This window comes from Peromyscus californicus, unplaced genomic scaffold, assembly GCF_007827085.1.
Source record: "Peromyscus californicus insignis strain IS unplaced genomic scaffold, ASM782708v3 Scaffold_23__1_contigs__length_62951481, whole genome shotgun sequence".
NCBI classification, from domain to species: Eukaryota; Metazoa; Chordata; class Mammalia; order Rodentia; family Cricetidae; genus Peromyscus; species Peromyscus californicus.
Genome location: NW_026294534.1, coordinates 32,524,746 through 32,530,745, shown reverse-complemented (window position 1 = coordinate 32,530,745; position 6,000 = coordinate 32,524,746). Strand labels below are relative to the sequence as shown.

Below are 6,000 nucleotides of genomic sequence, written 5' to 3'. Positions count from 1 at the left end.
CAGAGTTTCTTTGTATAGCCCTGGCCATCCTGGAACTCTCTGTAGACTAGGCTAGACCCAAACTCAGAGATCTCCTGCCTCTGCCTTCTGAATGCTGGGATTAAAGGAGTGCACCACCACCACCCAGCTCGTTTTCACGTCTTCATAGGATTTGTTTAATAGCTATGCCATAGTTTTTAATTACTGAACCCTTATTCACGAGTTCATTAATCAGCATGTTGTTTTTCAATCTGTTATTACTAGACACAGGACTGAAATAAACAAGGTTTTATACACACGCAATTTGTTGGGTGTAATATAAGATAAACTCTCATATGTGGACTTTTTAATAATAAAAAAAAATCTGTGCATCGTAATCTGTTAGTATTTTGAATTGCCCTCTATAGAGGTCACTATAAGTTACATTCACATCTGCATTGTGACTGCCTATCTTCACATACACTAACACCCGGTGACTATCAAATGTTCTAATCTTTGACAGTTTGCCAAATGGAACAGAGACTTTTAAATACAGTCTTTAACTTTCATTTTTCCTCCCAGAGGGGCGGAAAACATGCTAACTTTTCTTTAGAACATAGGACCACAAAGTTATGCTGAGTTGTTATCTGATCCTTAATATCATTCCCTGGCTTTGTGGCAGGTCAGCATTCAGAGTTCAGAGGTCAGGAACTTGGCTACGTGCCCAGAGCTAAGAGGAACAGAAAAGCCAATAGGCCTTATTTCATGACTATTTGGCTGGACGGAGTCTCTGATGATGTCCCTAGATCACTTCTGTTTTTATGTGAATTCAATTAAAAGCTAAGTTTCTGATTTCCACACCCACAAAAATATCTCCAATTACTTCAGTGTTTTTTGTTTTCTTAATTTGTCTTGTAGAAATAAGAAGTAAAAGTGAGGCCGGGCGGTGGTGGCGCACGCCTTTAATCCCAGCACTCGGGAGGCAGAGCCAGGCGGATCTCCGTGAGTTCGAGGCCAGCCTGGGCTACCAAGTGAGTTCCAGGACAGGCGCAAAGCTACACAGAGAAACCCTGTCTCGAAAAACAAAACAAAACAAAAAAAAAAAAAAAAAAAAAAAAAAAAGAAGTAAAAGTGGTTCTATATTTATAGATAGAACTAAATCACACAATAGAATGGAATCGGTGTGGGAGTGTGGGGGTGTGTGGAGTAGGTTGGGCCAAATCATCCGGGTCACATGCGGGTCATAAAAGTTTAAATAATATGTTTAACACAAGGAGTATTCTCCTTGGGGAGGAGGCATGTTGCCAATTAGCATAATTATCTCATGACTTGTCAGAAAAACATCCGTGGCTTTTTTGGTTTTGTTTTGTCATGTGCCTTTTGCACAAGGAAGAGTTATCCAATGGTGTTTAATGCTGTATCACTTTAAAATTAGTCACATGATTTCCCTGTCAGACGGAGATCATGTTACAGCAGGGATTTCAAAGATAAGTAAGAGACATTATCTATTGGGACATAGGAAAAAAAAGAGATGTGTGTGTGTATGTGTGTGTGTGTGGGGGGGGGTAGTTGGGCCTGCCTTGTCCTCCACCATAGTGTGACCGCGTGCAAGTCACTTGGCTTTTCTGACTTCACTGTCCTCACTTGAATAATAGAGATAATAATCTAACCTATTTACACCAGGGTCTACTTGTGAGCAAAGAATGGATCATTGTCCACGTGAAAGCACTTAAAGCTATAAACAGCAATGCTTTTAGTTCACCCAGCATTCTCAGCATAGGCAACTTCTGAAGTGCTCTCCCCCACCCCCAGCACTCCCGCCCCCCCGCCCCGCCCCCGCGCTCCTAGAAACTTAAAATGCTTTCAACAATGCCATGCCAGGCAGTTTTATATATGCATACAAACATGCATATATTAAATTTAGAGTTCCGATGATCTGACATTTAATGGTTCACAAATGTTTTTTTTTTATCTCTCACAGGCGGACGGACTACCGATCTTTAGGAAAAGTTTGTATTAAAATATGTCTAGTGGAGGCTGGAATTTCCTCAGTTCGTCCAAGAACAAGGACTTTGTCTTTAAAGTGGTCTGATCTAACTTCTCTTCTTCCGAGTCCCACAACCTTTCCACTTTTTATCTGAACATCTCACAGCTGGGGTGCTCGTTTCTCTAATGTTTAATAGGTGCTCGCTAATCTGCTCGGAAGTCTGAAGACAATATAGAGCTCAGGTGGGACTCGCCCGAGGGCAACCAGTGCTGGTTCCTTACAAGCCCCTGAGCAGAAAATTCTGCCACTTTCTCACCTCCCAACCCCAAGGCAGTCTGCCGCCCGCGAGAAGCAAAAGGACTGGGAACTCAGGCTGCGAGGGGGTGGGGCGGGGGATCTAGGAGGAACCGAGCCTCTCTCTGGCTAGCCTGTCCGGTCCTGGGGCCCCCCAAACTGGGCACCACAGAGCTTGGCTCGCCCTCGGGGACGGGGACCTGAGTGGTCTGGGGACGCGCGGTGCAGCCAGGTGCGCAGTCAGCAGCCACCCGCATCGCGACGCACGTGGCAACAGGTGCAGCGCGGTCCAGGACCTACGCCCGGGGCTTCCGGCGTGCAGACGTTTAGCCTGGGAGCCGGACCCGGCGGGCGATCGTAGCTGAGCTCCGTGGGAGTCTTGTGCCCCAAGGAACCCCGGCACGTCTCTCAGGTTAGTTTCTTAGGGCGCCGCCCCCTGGGCCCCCACCTGGCCTTTGTCTGGGCTCGAGGAGCCGCCGCGGGCGAGGGGCGAGGCTGCCCAGCTCAGGACTCCCCGCCTTCGCTCCTCCCCCTGGTGGCCCAGGGCGGGGAGGCTGGGGCTCCCGGGTTCCCGGTTCCCGGTTCCCGCCTGGCCACCGCCGCCGCCTCCGGGGGTGCTGGCGCGGGTCCGGGTCGAGCTGCGAGCCCCAGGTGTCTACGCCTCCCAGGCTGGGTCAGCCCAGGGTGCAGAAGGGAGCCCACAAGCGGTGGCTCCCGGGAGGGCTCCGGGCTGCCTCCCAGGCTCTGCGGGCAAGTGCGGTGTGGATCCCATTCCGCCGCCCATCCCGGCCGCCCGCCGTGGGGACCTCGGGAGAACGTGGAGCTAAGCCGCGGCGACTGCAACTCGCTCACGGTGACCGGACTGGCTTTCGGGGGGGAGTGGGCGGGTGTCCCGGGGGTTTCAAAGTTGGAGGAGTGAGTGGGAAGGCTGGACTCACGTGCCCCCCCCGCCCCCCCTCCCGCGCAGCTCCTGCAGGACAGCGGGTTGCCGTTGCTGTCACCTTGAAAGTGACCGAGGTGGTGGTGGGTTTACACTAGATCCGGCGAACTGTCAAGTTTGCCACCTTGGCCGAAAGCCACCCACCAGGCGCCGGACCCCGGCTCAGGGCCTGGCAGCCGCAGGCTTCCGCCTGGGCGTCTTGCCGGGGCCCATTCCCAGCTTTAGCAGCCAGGGCAGAAAATATGGGAGAAAGGGAATTACTGCAGTTCCCCAGGTCCCTATGCGGGATTACTCCCTGCAGCCCGCGGGTATTTACAAGCTCTATGGAAAACCCCTCCTTTATGGTCACCTATTGACTACTCAACCATGGACTTAGCTAGAACTACGTGGTCTTTGCCCTCCTCTCCTAGGGTCATTTGTTCACTTTGGACTTGTTAATAGTGACGAATTTAATTTTTTTAGACTTAGCTTGCACAGTAGTACACACTCTGCAAAATACTGTTTTTAAATCGTCCGTGTTCTAGGAAAGGAAACCCAGTGAGTTTTGTTTGTCTAAAAGCAGAGTCTTAGGCAAAACAGGAGGACAGAGAGCTTTCATGTCTTGCCAGGTGATTGGAGTTCAATCATGGTATCAAATCACAGCGCTGTGGGGGAGGTGGTGGGAGTGGATTCCGGGGATCAGGAGACAACTTGGAAGGAGGACAGCAAAAGAGAGGCGGGGTCATGCTCCCCTGAACCTATGACCTCCATAAGGAATGTTTTACCAATAGGTTATCAATTTAAATAATTCATCATCTCCCATTCTCTGCAGCAGTTCCTTCAGGAAAATCTATATTCTGTTGTGTGGGTGTATGTGATTAAACTCATTGTTTACAGACTCATTTCTCAAGAAGTCTACTCCATAAGAAAAGTTATGCAAGAAAAAAAAAAAGAAACCCCCATTCTTACCCTGTGTTTTTTAAAATAAAATTTAGTCTAAAATAATTTTAAAAATGTAAGTTATGATTTTCTTCACCTGCCAACCCCACCTTGTGCTGTGGATGGAGCTAAGAGTTTTGCATATACCAAACACCTGGATTATCACAGGTGTCTGCCCCCCCCCACCTGTTCCTTTTAAAACTAGATTTATGTGGGGAGGGGAATAGTGTTTGGGAGAGGTCTGTACCTTTTAATTAACCGTTAGGAATCCAAGGACAGTTTTTGTAGTGTTTAATAGGATTGTGAAATTCTGGATAAATTTTGTGTAGAATTTTTAGAAGCTAAATTTGAGTGACTAGAATTAAGCATTTAAAGAAGCATGCCACTTAGTGACTTCGTTTGCACTGACTTCAAAAGGAATGAATGGCTGATGTGTACAATTCGGTACATTCAGAAAAGTAAGTCAATCCCACCATCTATTTTTTTTCCTTTGTAAAATATTATGAAAAGTTCTTCACTATATCAAATCTTCAACATCTCAGTTTATTGTTACAGTATATTCTATAGATGTATCAATTTACTTAACCTTGTCTTACAAGCCGAACTTTTCATTTGCTGTTACTGTTATTAGATATAAAATTGCAACATTTATCTCTTGAAAACTTTGTATGTACGGTATGTTTCTTTAGGATACTGTCCTTGGAAATCAAAATTGGTGACTCAGTTTCTTTTAAAAATACTGACGGTTGGTTTCCAAAACTATTCAGTCAAACTAAACTGACCAGCTCTGAACTCTTGTGTTCGATCTTACCACAGGTAATTATCCTTAAAAGGAAGTATTATTATCAGCTTTATAGTTGAACAGTGCTATCTCAGTATTTAACTTTCCATTTTTGTGACTGCAAATGTTATCAAGCACCCCACCTATGTTCCCAGTTTCTTTTCTTTTTTCTTTAGATAGGGTTTCGCTGTATAGTTCTGGTTGTCTTGGAATTTGCCCTGTAGACCAGGCAGGCCTTGAACTCAGGGATCTGCTTGCCTCTGATTCAGGAATGCTGGGATTAAGGGTGTGTGCCACTACACCCGGCTAATTTTATTTCTTTTTAATTCAGTCTAGCATCAGATTTTCTTCTTGGGATATTAGTGTTTTTCTACTCATAAAAGCCTCTTTCAGGTTGTTGGCATATGTCTGTGCATATTGCAGATATTTTCCTCAATTTGTGTTTGCCCTATAAACACTTTTATAGTTGTGATGACTTACAGAAATATTCAGTGTTGTCAAACATGTTGGTTTTTCTCAAAATGGAATTTCAGTAGTTCTGAATCATGGTTTATGAGTCACATATGGCTGTTATTTCTTCTGGAATTCTGAGTTAGATTCTTTTTACATCTATCACTACAACTTCTGTGTTCTTGGAGAAGCTGCTGTTGTGCAAATGAGAAATTGTCAAGTGTGGTGTATGTCCTTAGGACATTCTGGGGGCTGGAGAAAGGGCACAGTCCCTGGCTGCTTCTAGAGGACCTGGGTTTAGTTTCCAGCACCCACCTCAGGAGGCTCACAGATGCCTGTAACTCCAGCTGCAGCCCCAGTGTTCTTTGGGGGCCCTTTGTAAGCACCTGCACTCATTCAGAACAGAACATTTAGAGACAGTCTACATAAATCTTGGGTGAGAATTTTCCTGGTTCTTTGGGACCTGAGTAATCTCTAAACCATAGATTATCCATTTAATCTTTGAGACTTTTTTCCTCTCCTGGAAACTCTGCAATTACCCTAAAACTTGAGTTGAACACATACATATAATGAAACTCTTAGAATGTATCTGTAAGCTTGATGTGTCTTGCCTTGCCCCACCCTAAAGCTAAAGAAAGGGATGAAGATGATCTAAGTATTTGATAGTGGTGG

General features: G+C 46.0%; 1 protein-coding gene across 2 annotated transcripts in view; it reads left to right on the top strand.

The window, feature by feature from the left end:
• The first annotated feature begins 2,822 nt into the window (after nucleotides 1-2,822).
• The window catches only part of Mtus1 (microtubule associated scaffold protein 1), a 147,980-nt gene continuing 144,802 nt past the window's right edge, over nucleotides 2,823-6,000 (top strand). The window contains exon 1 of one of the 2 annotated variants that reach the window (XM_052752092.1): nucleotides 2,823-3,092. The gene's annotated coding sequence lies outside the window, so the exon portion shown is untranslated. The remainder of the gene's footprint in view (nucleotides 3,093-6,000) is intronic. The other variant, XM_052752089.1, reaches the window with a different exon arrangement.